This window comes from Leiobunum rupestre, chromosome 11 (assembly GCF_980474605.1).
Source record: "Leiobunum rupestre chromosome 11, qqLeiRupe1.1.hap1, whole genome shotgun sequence".
Lineage (NCBI taxonomy): Eukaryota > Metazoa > Arthropoda > Arachnida > Opiliones > Sclerosomatidae > Leiobunum > Leiobunum rupestre.
The window spans coordinates 26,226,272-26,240,300 of NC_143394.1; the positions used below are offsets into that span (position 1 = coordinate 26,226,272).

Here is a 14,029-nt window from a genome sequence, read left to right on the forward strand (position 1 = left end):
GGCGGGCAGCATCATACGCTGGGCATTAAACCAACCAAATACAAAAGAAACGCGGGAATAACTCGTTAACTATAAAGGTAGAAATGTCAATTATACAACAAATTAATACTTTTAATCAGTCATCTTCAACACTCTCCCTTGTTCCCGTGTTTGGGCGGTTTCTCAGATTACTCACTGAGTCCCATCGCTTTGTTGCAGTAATCCAATTTGGCTCGCTCAACTGGCTTCGTTAGCGAATCTGCTACCATTTTGTCTGTTCCGATCCAGATGACTTTCACAAGTTTCCGGTTTACCGCGTCTCGGATAAAGTGGTGTCGCACGTCGATGTGTTTTGTGCGCGAGTGGTAGAGACTATTCTTCGATAGATCCACTGCGCCCTTATTATCGCATAGGATGTGCGTGGGTTCACGTGCTCCCTGCAATTTCAGTTCAATCAGTCCTCGACGGAGGCAGATTGCTTCGGTACTCGCGCTCGTTAGCGCCATATACTCCGACTCGGTAGTGGACAATGCTGGGGTCGGCTGTTTCTTGCAGTTCCACGAAACCACCGCTCCGGCCAGACGAAATACATAGCCGGTGAAGGAACGTCGGTCGTTAACGCAATTTGCGTAGTCAGCGTCTGCGTGTCCGGCAAGCGTCGAATTTCCGGATTTGGTGAAGACGAGCTTGAGATTCGTCGTTCCTCGCAAATACCTCATCACGCGTTTAGCTGCCGTCCAGTGTGGTTTTCCAGGGTTGGAACAATACTGGCTGAGCATGCTCACCGCATGAGCTATGTCAGGTCGAGTTGCCAGCGCCGCATATAGCATCTTTCCGATCGCTGAACGGTACGGGATTTCTTTCATCTCATTTTTGTCTGCTTCGGATAGAGGAGCCATTAGCTTTGATAGAACACAATTTTTGTCGACTGGAGTTACGACCGGTTTGCTATCGTGCATGTGAAATTCGCGCAGAAGATCTTCGATGTACGTCGATTGATCCAAACTGATTGTGCCTTTTTCTCGATCTCGCAGGATACGAATACCCAGGATGAAGTGAGCCTCGCCAAGATTTGTCATTTCGAAATTCTTACGAAGTTCTCCTTGGAGCCAAGATTTCGCCTTCCTGTCGTTCGAAAATATAAGCAAATCGTCCACGTAAACAGCAACGATTAAAACGTCGCCTTTTTCGATTTGATAGTACACGCAGCAATCGAACTGTGCACACTTCAGTCCTATGCCACGCAGCATACTGTCCAGTTTCCGGCTTGTTTTAGACCGTAAAGGGCCTTGTTTAATTTGCACACGTAAAGGCCTCCTTTTGGGTTCTTCTTTTCGTATCCTTGGGGTTGACGCATATAAATGTCTTCTTCGACGTCCCCATTTAGGTAAGCGGTAACGACGTCCATCTGGTCAATGTCCCAGTTGTGAATTGCTGCCAGTGCGATGAGTAGGCGTAACGTCGTATACTTCACCACCGGCGCAAACGTCTCCTCGTAATCGATGCCGTCCTTCTGGAAACATCCTTGAATCACGAGCCTGGCTTTGTAACGAACGACGGATCCTTCTGAGTTCCGTTTAATTTTAAATACCCATTTGCTTCCTATTGCGGTGTGTCCTTCGGGTAGGTCGACTAAGTCATAAGTCTTGTTCTTGATGACAGATTCGTACTCTTCTTGTATTGCCTGTTTCCATTTCTCAGCGTCTGGTTCACTCAAAGCTTCTTCGAGTGACTGCGGATCAGCATTTCGACTTTCGACGTTTTCTTTTTCCATTTCTAGCAGGGCGTAATCATCAAGTGATACTACCGGGAAACGTTCATCATATACGGTCCACTCGTCGTAATTTGGGGATTCGGACGTGAACTCAGCATATTCGTCGTATCCGTATCGCCGTGGTGGTCCACAAATTCGAGGGGGGTTTCTACGAACAGGTTGCTCGGCTTCCTGCTCCAGAAGTACGTCTATTGGAATCGGAATTTCGGGGGGGTGGCCTACGAAGGCTACTCCATCGACATCTGCCCGGGCCTCTCCTGGCCCTTGGCCATCGAGGATGTCGACTTCTGGAGCGATCGGTGCTGCCACGATGGCTCCGGTGATGACGGGTGTATTAGGAAACACTTCTACGTAGAACGGTCCAGGGTCCGCTTGGGGAGCATGGCTTCTTGCCATCTGGCTTTCTACGAAAGTAACGTCTCGTGAAATTGTTATATTGTGCGTTTCCGGATCAATCAGACGGTATCCCTTCGTGGTATCGCTGTACCCGACGAACATCAGTTCCGTGGATTTCTCGTCCAATTTTCGCCTCTTCTCTTTTGGTATATGAGTAAACGCCCGACATCCAAAAACACGCAGACCGCTTAAGTCTGGTTTTCTGCCGTGCCAAGCTTCATAAGGGGTCATGTCCTTTACTGCAACCGTAGGCGAACGATTTTTCAGATAGCACACAGTGGCTAGCGCTTCAGCCCAATATATATTTGGTAAATTGGCATCAGCTAGCATGGATCTTGCCTTTTCGACCATCGTTCGGTTTGCACGTTCAGCGACGCCATTTTGCGCAGGGTTGAATGGCACAGTCGTCTGGTGTATAATTCCCTCGTCTGACAAAATCTTGTCCATAATGGCGTTGACGTACTCTTTACCGTTGTCGGTCCGTATTTTCTTGATTGACTTTCCAGTTTGTTTCTGCACTTCTGCTTTGAAGATGCGGAATCGTTCGTTGACGTCGCTCTTCGTCTTGAGAAAATAAACGAAAGTCATTCTCGTAAAGTCATCAATCAAAACGAACACGAAGCGCGCGCCTCCGATCGAGTTTTCGGTCATCGGCCCACACAAGTCCGAATGGATTAATTCTAGAAGGTCGGTTGCTCTTTCCACCTTCTTCTTCGGATAAGCAATCCGGTGTTGCTTTCCTTTTATGCACGGTACGCAAACGGTGGCGTCTGGGACCGACGTGAAGCTTACTCCTTCCGCCATTTCCTTCAAACGACGCATTCCTCCGATGCTTAGGTGACCGAGTCTCTGGTGCCAAGTCGTGAAGGTGAGTCTTTCGGACACGAAATTTACGCGCTCCCAAGCGATGTTCAGTCGATAAAGGCCATCGTCTTCAGTCGCGGTTGCAAGAATCTTACGATCTTTCTTGCGTCGAATTGTCGTTACGTCATCAAACTCGATCGTTAACCGATCTTCTCTCAGTTTTGATACAGAGATCAGGTTGTCGGATAAATTCGGGACGACTAGAACTCTGTGCAAGTTGAAGGACGCGACTCGTTCATCGATGGTAACAGGTAAAGTTACCTCGCCGATGCCGCTCGACTGCAAATGTCCGCTGCCGGTCTTAATTAAACGTGGAGCTTCTTCTTTTCGGAAATTTTTCACCCATTCGATCTGAGACGTCATGTGAGATGTGGCTGCCGAGTCGACGTACCAATCGTTTTTCCTTTTCGTACCATTTTCAACGTGGATGTGCGCAGCTTCGGCACTGTTTCCGCCTTTCCTGCCGCCATCCTTCCGGTTGCTCTGGTCTCCTTTCCCGCCGCCATCCTTCCGCTTGCTCGGGTCCTTCGCCCAGAAATGCGCTTCCTTGTGCCCGGTTTTCTTACAGTGGTTGCACTTTCCCTTGAAGCGTTTTTCTCTGTTCAGGTGCGCTGATTCTCCTCCATCTGCCCTTGCCGCCTCCTTGTTCGTTTCCTGGAGTAGCTTCGTTACGACTAGATCAGTGGTGCCCGCTTGTCCGCAATTTTCTAAGGCCATGACTAAGGGGGTGTAGTCCTTGGGTAAACTGGCGAGGATAATACCGGCTAGCGTCTCATCGTCAATGCTGTTCGGGTTGATCGACTTAAGCTTCTGCGCCGCGGTTTTCTTTTTATTGAGATACTCGAACATATTCTTGCAGTCGCCGAACTTAATGTTGATTAATTCAGCGATCAAACAAGCCTTTCGGGAGAAACCCGTATCTTCAAACCTCTTCTTTAGTTCGTCCCAGGCAGCTTTGCCTGTTTTCGCAGGCAAATCCCTAATCTCGGTATAAATGTGAGATTTCACGCCTAAGCCGATGTAGGAATACGCCTTCCGTGTTTTCGTAACTTCGTCGGCCTTCGTCGGATCCGCCACCTTCGTCCCGTGCACGTAGTCCCATAAGTCTTTCTCGATGAGATAGAGTTCCATTGCGAACTTCCAATCATAGTAATTGGACTTTCCATCTAATTTCTCGAAATTCATGCTACTGTGGCCTTGAGACGCCGCCATTTGCGATTCTTTGGTTATTTGGGTTTTTTTTTCGTTTTGACACGAAAAACGGGCACTTTAATGTCGACTTTATTTCGACTCGATCCGTTACGTCGCAACTTGTTTTATTGTGTGTTTTTTTTTGTCAAGGTCAGTTTCGAATATTCGCGAACATTTTTTTTTTGGCTGAATATCGAACTCGTACAGCAAAGCAAAGTTCCTTACCACAGATTTGATCAGGGATGCAGGGTTCAATCCTTGGAAGACGCACTCAAACTTACGTTGGTAATGTTTAGAGTCCTGGGCCCATAACCTGTTATAATTGGAAGGGCTTTGAATGCCGAAAGATCCACACAATAATAGCGAGAGAAAGAAAAAAATACGGTCACACGTTGTTGCAAATTTTAAGAACTAAAAACTATTTTTATTATCACTAGATGACGCCACCCTACGAGGACGGCGGGCAGCATCATACGCTGGGCATTAAACCAACCAAATACAAAAGAAACGCGGGAATAACTCGTAAACTATAAAGGTAGAAATGTCAATTATACAACAAATTAATACTTTTAATCAGTCATCTTCAACACGTTGGTCAAGCGCCACAGCTAAAAAAATGTTTCGATTCCCAAAGCTTAGCGCGAAATTTATTTTGTAAAATTTCAATATACATCTTTTTGATCGAACGGAAATAGGTAAAAATATAACAGCCGAATCCGTCATCTATAATTATCAACTGATTTTTAAGAATTTCATGTAAGTTTCTTCATCGCTTAATATGCCCGATCCCGGAAACTTTTGTCTCTTGATTAAGTGTTTACGTAAAACGCAGAAAGACACCTCCCATCCTATCTCCAGATGGTAAAAATGCTAATGATTGGTTCGAAATTCATGGCTAAATTAATATATATATATATTTTTGGTCAACGCTCAATAGCCGAGCTTTTAACCCCTAATCAATAATATTTAAATATTTTACTTTCATCCTCGACGTGTAAATTAATATGTTGTCTTTCTTAAATAATTTATTTCAAATTAACACATTTTCGACTACTAGCCGCACCTTTTCTCCGGGCCCCAAACCAAGAAACGATCACTTATCAGTGTGTTGCTGGTCTAAGGTCCTGTTTCGCCTTTAGCTGCTCTTGCCTTGTTTCAATTTTCTCGGCAGCGTCGATTCTGCCTTTGGTTTTATTTAAGGACGTTTCCCCATCGATCCCTTGCTTCGCCAGCTGGTTCTCGCCACCCTTTACGTTTTTTCGAATGGGCTCATCAGAGGCTCGAGATTTATTGCAATTTAGAAGGGACTCGTCTCGGGCTCAAAAATTATTTCGAATATTTAAGGACTCCGTCTCAAACTCACAAATTGGCTCAAAATTGAGACGAGCCCGTGCAGCTATGGCTATAGCCGTATAATTTTGAGGTGCAATACCACCCAATGAAATTAACCGTTGTAATGGATGCTTTATCCAGGGAGAAGTGAAATCTGACTGAGCGGATGAATCGAACTATTAAGCCAATGATTTAGGGTTTGCTTTGCGTTCAGGCGAGAGCAAGGCCATAGGGTATTCTCCCGCCGCTTTGAACTCAGGCCGAGAGCTTCGCGCACCCCTGGATTGGGAGTCGATACCAGAAAATACTTCTGGCAATCGAAGCGGAGGTACGTACGCCGAGAAACTAAGAATTAGGCTGCAATCGATCATGCACGCTTGCATTTACAGGATTCGAAGCTCACGCAAAAACTGCGTCATCGAGCTGTTTCTACAAATGCGGAGACCTCGTATAGTGCAAAACTTTCTGAGGCGAGCCGTGGTATCACAGCTTCGTTGGAAGATAAGTTTGAGTGGCCGTTTGTAGTGCAGGAAAGGACCACTCCTTTGACATATTGGCTGGGGTTCCCAAACTCCGGTGATTTCATAGGAGTAACGCACGTGTCCCAGCTAAAGACTTTCACCCCGCCATGGCAAGGAGATGGCCCTCCGTGTGACAAAACCGGTAGGAAACCCTCTCTCGTCCCAAGAGGAAGAGACGGTGTAGAAGGGGTGAGAGCGCTGTAGACCCCCCTAAGCATCACTACAATCTGCATTCAAAAGCTTGTAACACTGTTTAATGGGGGTCTAACTTATTGCGTAATTTTGGCTGAAGATTATTGCGCATTCACGCCATCTTTTAGCAATTGTAACCAGGATCGGTGGAGTAGGAAACTTGTCATTGTCACAATGTGATGAGGCTTGCAGGTCTGACGTTGCCCCTGTATTCGTAAGGTCATCGGACTCTTTGTGTTGCTGCTTTAGTTGATTCTGATGCTTGCGCATCGTCTTGTTCTCACCGGTTACTTCATACATCGCCTTGCCGATTCTCTTGTTGACAATCCCAGGGATCCATTTCGGGCCTCAAGAATATTTTTTCTGATGAATACTTGATCTGCTACTTGGAATTTGGTTTCACTTGTTGTGGTTTCGGCATGATCAAGTTGATTTCGAGGATGGCTGAGATCGATGCGAGTGATAATGTTTCTCCCGAGCATGAGCTCAGCAGGGGATTTTCCACATGTAAAGGGCGTACGTCTATAGCGCATTATAATAGAAGATAGTCTTTGTTTCTGCGTTCCATGGGATCGCGACGTTGTTTCTTCCTTGACGGTACGCACCGTTCTTGCGGCTTGGCCGTTGGATTGTGGATAGTATGGCGCAATCTTGATGTGCTTTATTCCGTTGTTAGATGTGAGGATCAAGGGGGCAGGCCACCCACTTCGCAGCAGCTTCACTGGGATCCATTGAGGCAAAGCATACACCCCTTCAAAGGATGTCGAGGACCGTAGCTACTAAGATGGACGGTGGCCTGCTGACCTATTTCATTGCCACCCGGTGGCCCCAGCAGCAGATACTTGGGGTAAAGCGATGTCTTCCAGGGGTGTACCGTGGGAACGGTAGCTCCGAGGGTGTCTGCTTCGGTGGCTGTCCCTATGATGCAGGGAGTTATAACGACGTCTCTTCCCTCGATAGCGGTGACGAGCACTTTCCCGACGCTATGAACCACCTTAACGACTAATTTTTGGGTGGGAGTGTGTAAAACCTACATTTGCATTCGTAAATGTAGGGTTTGTCAGTAACAAACCTTTCCCTTTACTTCTAAGAGTTTTGGGGCCGTCGCTGCACAGATGACTCATCCTCGCTCGCGTTGTCCACCTTCAGAATTCTCCGAAAGTGGCGACCTCTGACCCGAAGGGTTAAGAGCGGAATAAAATCACCAGTGACGCTTGCTATTGCACCACAGTGAGCCCGCAAAGATTTCTTAGTGGGCCTTATTCTTTAGTCAATTAGGTTGGAGACCGGTAGCATCAATATCTCAACAAGATCGACAATGAAGTTAAATGGCCAGTATTGTAATGGTTCCAGCTTGAGCTTAAATTCCACTAGCGCGCGTAGTAAAGCATTTTTCTTCACTCACGTTAAAACCTTTGTAAGTGTCAAAGTAGAAATTCGCAGAGTTGAGTTGCGTGTAAGATTTGTACTCCCTCGAGATTTAGGCACAACTTTTACAATTTTTACTCTGGCTGGCACGGCTTCCCGCTCGTTGTCTTTCCCCAAACGTGGTTTCTCCGAGCAACGAAGAGGCTTTTGGTAAACAAATTAACTTTTTGGTTTCTTTTAATTTATGATTTTCTAAATTTAAATTAAACGAAGATTGAATGTTTGAAATGACAGGAACGATTTAGTGTAAAAAGGTAAATGTGCTTCTCTTCACTTCTAAAAAGGTCTCGGTTTCCTAATTTCCAACGAACTGTTGCTAGTTTGCTAGTTCAATGTACCGGTAATATTTTAAGCTAGCTAGTTTGCTAGTCCAATGTACCGGTAATATTTTAAGCTAGCTAGTTTGCTAGTCCAATGTACTGGTAATATTTTAAGCTAGCTAGTTTGCTAGTCCAATGTACCGGTAATATTTTAAGCTAGCTAGTTTGCTAGTCCAATGTACCGGTAATATTTTAAGCTAGCTAGTTTGCTAGTCCAATGTACTGGTAATATTTTAAGCTAGCTAGTTTGCTAGTCCAATGGACCGGTAATATTTTAAGCTAGCTAGCTTGCTAGTCCAATATGCTGAATGAACGTGAAAAATCGATAACAAAAACACACACGTATAGAACATTAGACTACAATTAATAGCTTTGCTACGCTTCATTATTCACAAAAATTGTAAAAATACTTTACAAATAGGCATAGAAGCCCAGGCTATAGATTGAGATATAATGAAAATCAATATATCGTCGATTTTGAAGCGATTAAAATGTTTAGATTTTCTTCATCCGCCGCAACAACAGAAGAAACACGTTGCCGCGGCGAAGAAAGCTCGCCATCGCGCCGTTTTTGCCCTTTCGGAAATCGACCTTTCTTTATTTGTTGGGAGTGGTAATGGCGCCAGTAGGACCACAATGTACTGGTCTACTGTCTAAGGATAAAAATGACGGTGACCGAAACAAAGCTTTTATTAAAGGATTAAAATGACGGTGGGCTACTATACAGATAGGAAAGAAACATTTCACAAAACGGATTCATTTTCTGCTAACCAAGTAACCATGCCCGACACCGGGTCTTCGCGTAGTTCCGCAAGTTCGGAATATTCTAAGGCTATTTTTAACAATAGGTACTTTTGGTTTTTATTTATTTTTTAAGGTGCATTATTTGTCAAGGATGGTTTTTGATTATTTTTTTAAGGTGTATTATTTGTCAAGGATTACAGTAATCCAAAAAGTTTAACCGCTATTTATTATTTAGAAAGATATGATAAATATAAAATTGTTACTTGCCAGCAATTTTTACCTCTTAAAATACGTCATATTTTGAGATTTTCTCGGGAAATACGAGATTTTTGCACGTGTTGGATAAGGTAGGACTGATGACGAATTACATTTAACGGCAAGATACTACCAAATTTTTAAAAAGTGTCCAAAATGTTTTTTTTTACGGCGAATTCAATTCGCTAGATACTAAGTACGATATCACTGGAAACGATGTCCGTAGGTGGGGTTAATATATGCATCCAGGAGGAGTGAAAACTCCTTCGTGTGGGATCGATTCATCTCTCAGTCGCTCTTCCTTGTTTAATTCGTACCACAAGAGACTATACTAGGTACTGTCCTCTAGGTCGCGTTATAGATGGCACAGCTTGATTAGCAAGAATCAAGGGCGTATTTAAGGGGGGGTTTGGGTGTTCAACCCCCCCCCCGAAATGCTGATGACGGGGGAGGGGTGCCTAATAAAAATCAGTGAAACTTCCGTCAGCACCCCCCCCCTTGAAATTTTTCTTCAAAACCCCCCCTGAAATATAATCCTGGATACGCATTTGGCAAGAATAGGGCTGGGGTGGCGCCGCGCGCCCCCAGCGCTCGAGCGAAGTTAGTGCGCGGCGCCGTGAGGCACCAATACTTCGATTACGAGTCCAGTTTTACTTTTAGTTTACACGTACGAAATCTCGAAATATGTCGTATTTTCCGTGGTAAAAATTGATGGCAAGTAACAATGTTACATTTATCATATCTTTCTAAATAATAAATTGCGGTTAAAGCTTTTTCATTATTGTAATCCTTTTGTTTTTAATGCGAAACATTATTTTTCGGGAATTAATACTTGAACCCATGATGATTATAAGAGCGGGGCTGGGGGGTACCGGTCCGGCCCCCCAGCGCTCGAGCGAATCCCGTGCGCGGCGTCGTCAGGCGCCAATGTATAGTCTTTGGGCAATTTTTAATTAACTTTTTAAATAATGCTTTGCGGGGAATAATTTTTGCACTATTCGCTAGCGAAACGGGTATAGGCGGCGCCACAGCCGCTACCCCTGCAGCTTGGTTTGTCTGCGTACTTTGTTGATCAAAACAAACGATTAATATGGCGGATTGTAGGCGCAGAGGTGGCATAAATTGCGAAGTACCTTTCTGTAGTAATACTGCCCTTAAAAATATTACAATTCGAGTAAATGGTGAGAAAAGAACGTTGGAGTTATCGTTTCACAATTTTCCGAAATGCAAAAATCTTTTTAATGTGTGGTTAACTAATATAAAATCAGGGAAGATGCCTAGTTAGTGGGCACAGATTTGCAGCGCCCATTTTAAAGATAAAGACTTTTTAGAAAGAGATGGTGAGACACAAATTTTACTTGTTATTACTGATTTTAAAGTTAATATTATTAAATATATATGATAATAACTGTCATTTAGATGAAGATAATTCAAGAGACGCATGAAATGCAGTGCCATTCCAAGCAATAATTTACCATGTAGACTTATTACAAATCCAATGTAACTAAATGAAAAGAGAGGACCCTACGTTTTGTGAATCGTTTTAAAGGTGATCTGTTTTATTATATACTGCAAAATAAGGAAATGCTAATGAATTAAATTAATTTTAGGTCAAGCCGTTCGATTGTCATTATCGCTGGAAAATATTACATTGAGGCCCACAAAATTATGCGTTAAAAGGGCATATTTTTCTATTTTGTATTGGACCCCAATTTTCCTATCTTTGCCACCCTGATGGTTCGGTATGAGTTTTCGAGTTGATTAATAACATTTCGAGCTATTGCCGCAGATCCCAATATGATTAAAAATAATACTGTAAATTCAAATGGTTTTTATTTTTAATACTTTTTTGCGTATCTTAACATTTTATTAACTTCTATTGTAATTTCTAATTAAGTGGTTTCTTCAATGAATTTAATTGCTTTTAACTTTGAATTAATTCTATAATACATTTGTTTTTGCCATTTTAGTTAACATGGCTTTGAGTAGAAAATTCATAACATAAATAGTTCAGTTCATTTGTTATCTACAAATACTAATTGGCCAAAATTTAAAATAGGAACTAATTTAACATATTAAAAATATAACTTTCCTTGACTAGAATTGTAAATTTAATTATAACTTTTCTTTAACTAAAATCTAAAATAAAAATTATATATTTGGACAACGTTTTCTTCAAATATTGTCAGTCTCTCTTAATATCAATTAAAAATAGCCCTTGAGAGAATAGACAAAAAAATGAAAAGGCCTAGCTGAATTTTTCCATAGTAGCCTCTACAGTCGTTATCCAGTAGATTCCTTCCTTTCCAACTTAGTTATTTTGTGCCACTGCCTCTTCAATTGATATTATCTTTGCTACAAATGGACTCTCCACAAATATTTCATCCCGACTAAAAGCTAGAAATAAATTTTTGAGACTAACTAAGTGACCAAATAAGAATACATAAACCTTTTTGAGCCAGGCAAATTTAACCCTCGCAACTCTAACCATTTTATTACCGTACAATACCAAAGGCACAGTTAGTTCTTTTCCTTCATTTTTACCCCACTTCTAAAGTCAGAAAGTTGGGATAGCTCTCAGTATCTTTATATATAAAATAGACCAGCAATTTACTGCATGTTTGCAAAAGCCTGAATTTCTAGAATAATAAATAAAACAGGTTACATTAAAGAATTGGGTTTTAATAAAAAATATATTTACCCACTATTGCATGAACAATGGACCTTTCAATGCTGTGTTTTCCATCACCAACTTCAAATTTTAACTTTTGTTTTGGCAATCCGCACACCTTATTCTATGGATCAAGAGTAGACTACTCTCCAATATACTTAAAAATTTCAAGCATGGAGCGATTCACTAATATACCAAATAAAATTATTTAAAATACATTATACATTATACAAAATGCTGAAGCTACTAGTCTATGAAATTAGAACAATCTGGGCTTGTTCTAATGTGAAGATAATAATAAATTTCCTACATACCTTTAAAACTAGCTTTCAAACTGATCCCTTGTATGAATTCTCCAAGGCCTACTCATAGTGTTATTAAACTCGAATATTTATACTTATATTTACGAATTCAATACCTATTGACAGTTCAAAATTAATAAATAAATGTCGTATATACACCTTTGTTAATACAAAACATTAGAACACGCTTTAAAAAAAAAGCTAAAATCGTTAGTAAATTTCTGGTAAAATGTTTTAATTGATGTTATAAAACGCGCATTTTCGCATAACGCCATTACCCGTATCACCCAAATATAGTTCTAGGCAGTGTGACTAGGTGGCGCAGCTGTAGTTTTCGGTGGCGAATTGGAATCTCCTTAAAAAGTACTTTAAGGGGGGTCGAGAAAGGGTGGCAAAGGGAGTGGCGGGGCTATTGTTCCAATTTACCCAACATTTCAACAAGATGGCCAAGGTTATTTTATAAAAAGAAATATTATAATCCTATTCTAGCATATCGAAAGAAATTGTCTAATTCAAACTACCCGCCACCCGCCAATTATTATCCTATTCTAGCATATCGAACGAAATTGTCTAATTCAAACTTCCCGCGCTAGGTATACCTTCGGCGATGTAACGTTAGTCACGAATGAAAGTTGGGGAAAAATTCGACGAAAGGGTCTTAGAGTTTTATAATGTAGATTCTTTACGAGCTAAAGAAAATTTTCAATATTTTTATAGAAACTATTCTATGGAAAAAGAAACATCTTAAACTTAAGATATTCTAAAAACATATTTTTAGAAAAATTACCAATTTGCTAAAGACAATCTATGAAATCTTTACTAAATATTCCAAAGATTTTTTCACAATTTTTCTACTAACATTCTATAAAACCGTTTTATAGAAATGTCTATAGAATGGTTTTGTAAAGTGTTAAATGTTTACTGAGAGTCGTTTCTAAAATGACAGACCACACGTATTTGATGAATACGGTTGTACGAACCTAAATCCTGGCTACTCCTTAATAGGCGATATTATAAAGTCAGATATGCTTGCTCAACTTGTTAAAATGGGATAACGAAATAGTACAGTTAAAGCCTACGGATGAATTCATAGGCTCTTTGGTGGGAAAGCTAAGGAAGGTTGCCTTTCCCATCAAAACAAGAAGGCCACGTTACTTTATTATATTGCCAATTATCTTTCCCTTGTCGCCACAGTGAGAGCGTGCAAGTGGCCGTACTCAAGTCGAAGGTCTGATAATTAGTATTTTACTCACTTGTGAGGCTAATTTGATTCTCTATGACGTTAATTCTACGTCACTCGGGACATCATAGGAGATTTGCAAACAGACCGTAACTATTCATACCACTAGCATCAACATTCGAACTTTGAAACTGCATTATTATTAACTTAATTTTATTTATATATTTTTATAAAAGCCAACTTACTAACATATTAAACTTGGAACATTTCCCTAACATAATACAAAATACCACATCATTAACATTAACCAAAATTCAAAACGCGTCAGCAATGTCACTTGAATTTGAGGTAGGTTTCCCTTTGGTACTAATTATAATCAGCTAGGCTAATGCCCAAGGCACCACCCAAGTCATCGAGCGACTTTTAATGGGTGTGCAAACTATGCATATCGTATATCTGAAATCCAATACAATCTGAGCTTTTCCCAAGTTATTAGGGTATATATTTTCAGAAAATAAAATTTAAACGCCTTTAGCATAACAATGGAAAATATTTCAGCTACACTTTTACACTTTATATCAAAGTAGTTTCTACGTGTTTCATTCCCCCACCTTTTTTGTTGTATTTTCCACCGACATTTAATTATGGACTTCAGTCTATTTCTCCTTCATAAAATATTAACAATGCAACGAACAATACCGTAAATAAATCGAAATTAAAGGATTATTGATTTTGCCGTATAAGCAAATGAAAAATGGGTGAATTTACATTTACTATCGAATGCCTTTATTTATGAATCGTGTTTCAAACTATAATAGAAACGGATATTTTTATTGTTTTAAACTCCAGTCCCTTCCCCTACAAAGCGGGGAAAAAGTAA

General features: G+C 41.2%; 2 long non-coding RNA genes across 4 annotated transcripts; one reads left to right on the plus strand and one right to left on the minus strand.

Annotated features, from left to right (window-relative positions):
- The first annotated feature begins 10,000 nt into the window (after nt 1-10,000).
- On the plus strand, nt 10,001-10,822 carry LOC149922071 (uncharacterized). The gene is made up of 3 exons (XR_016477197.1): nt 10,001-10,336; nt 10,416-10,545; nt 10,607-10,822. It is a non-coding gene; the product is annotated as an uncharacterized LOC149922071 (long non-coding RNA).
- Nucleotides 10,621-13,639, minus strand: LOC149922072 (uncharacterized). 3 transcript variants are annotated; one of them, XR_016477194.1, is made up of 3 exons: nt 11,982-13,639; nt 11,698-11,853; nt 10,621-11,635 (listed from the first exon to the last, which is right to left on the minus strand). It is a non-coding gene; the product is annotated as an uncharacterized LOC149922072 (long non-coding RNA). The 3 variants fall into 3 exon arrangements; XR_016477196.1 differs by having other exon boundaries at nt 10,621-11,393; nt 11,496-11,635; nt 11,698-13,639; XR_016477195.1 differs by having other exon boundaries at nt 10,621-11,393; nt 11,485-11,635; nt 11,698-13,639.
- Between the last annotated feature and the right edge of the window lie 390 nt (nt 13,640-14,029).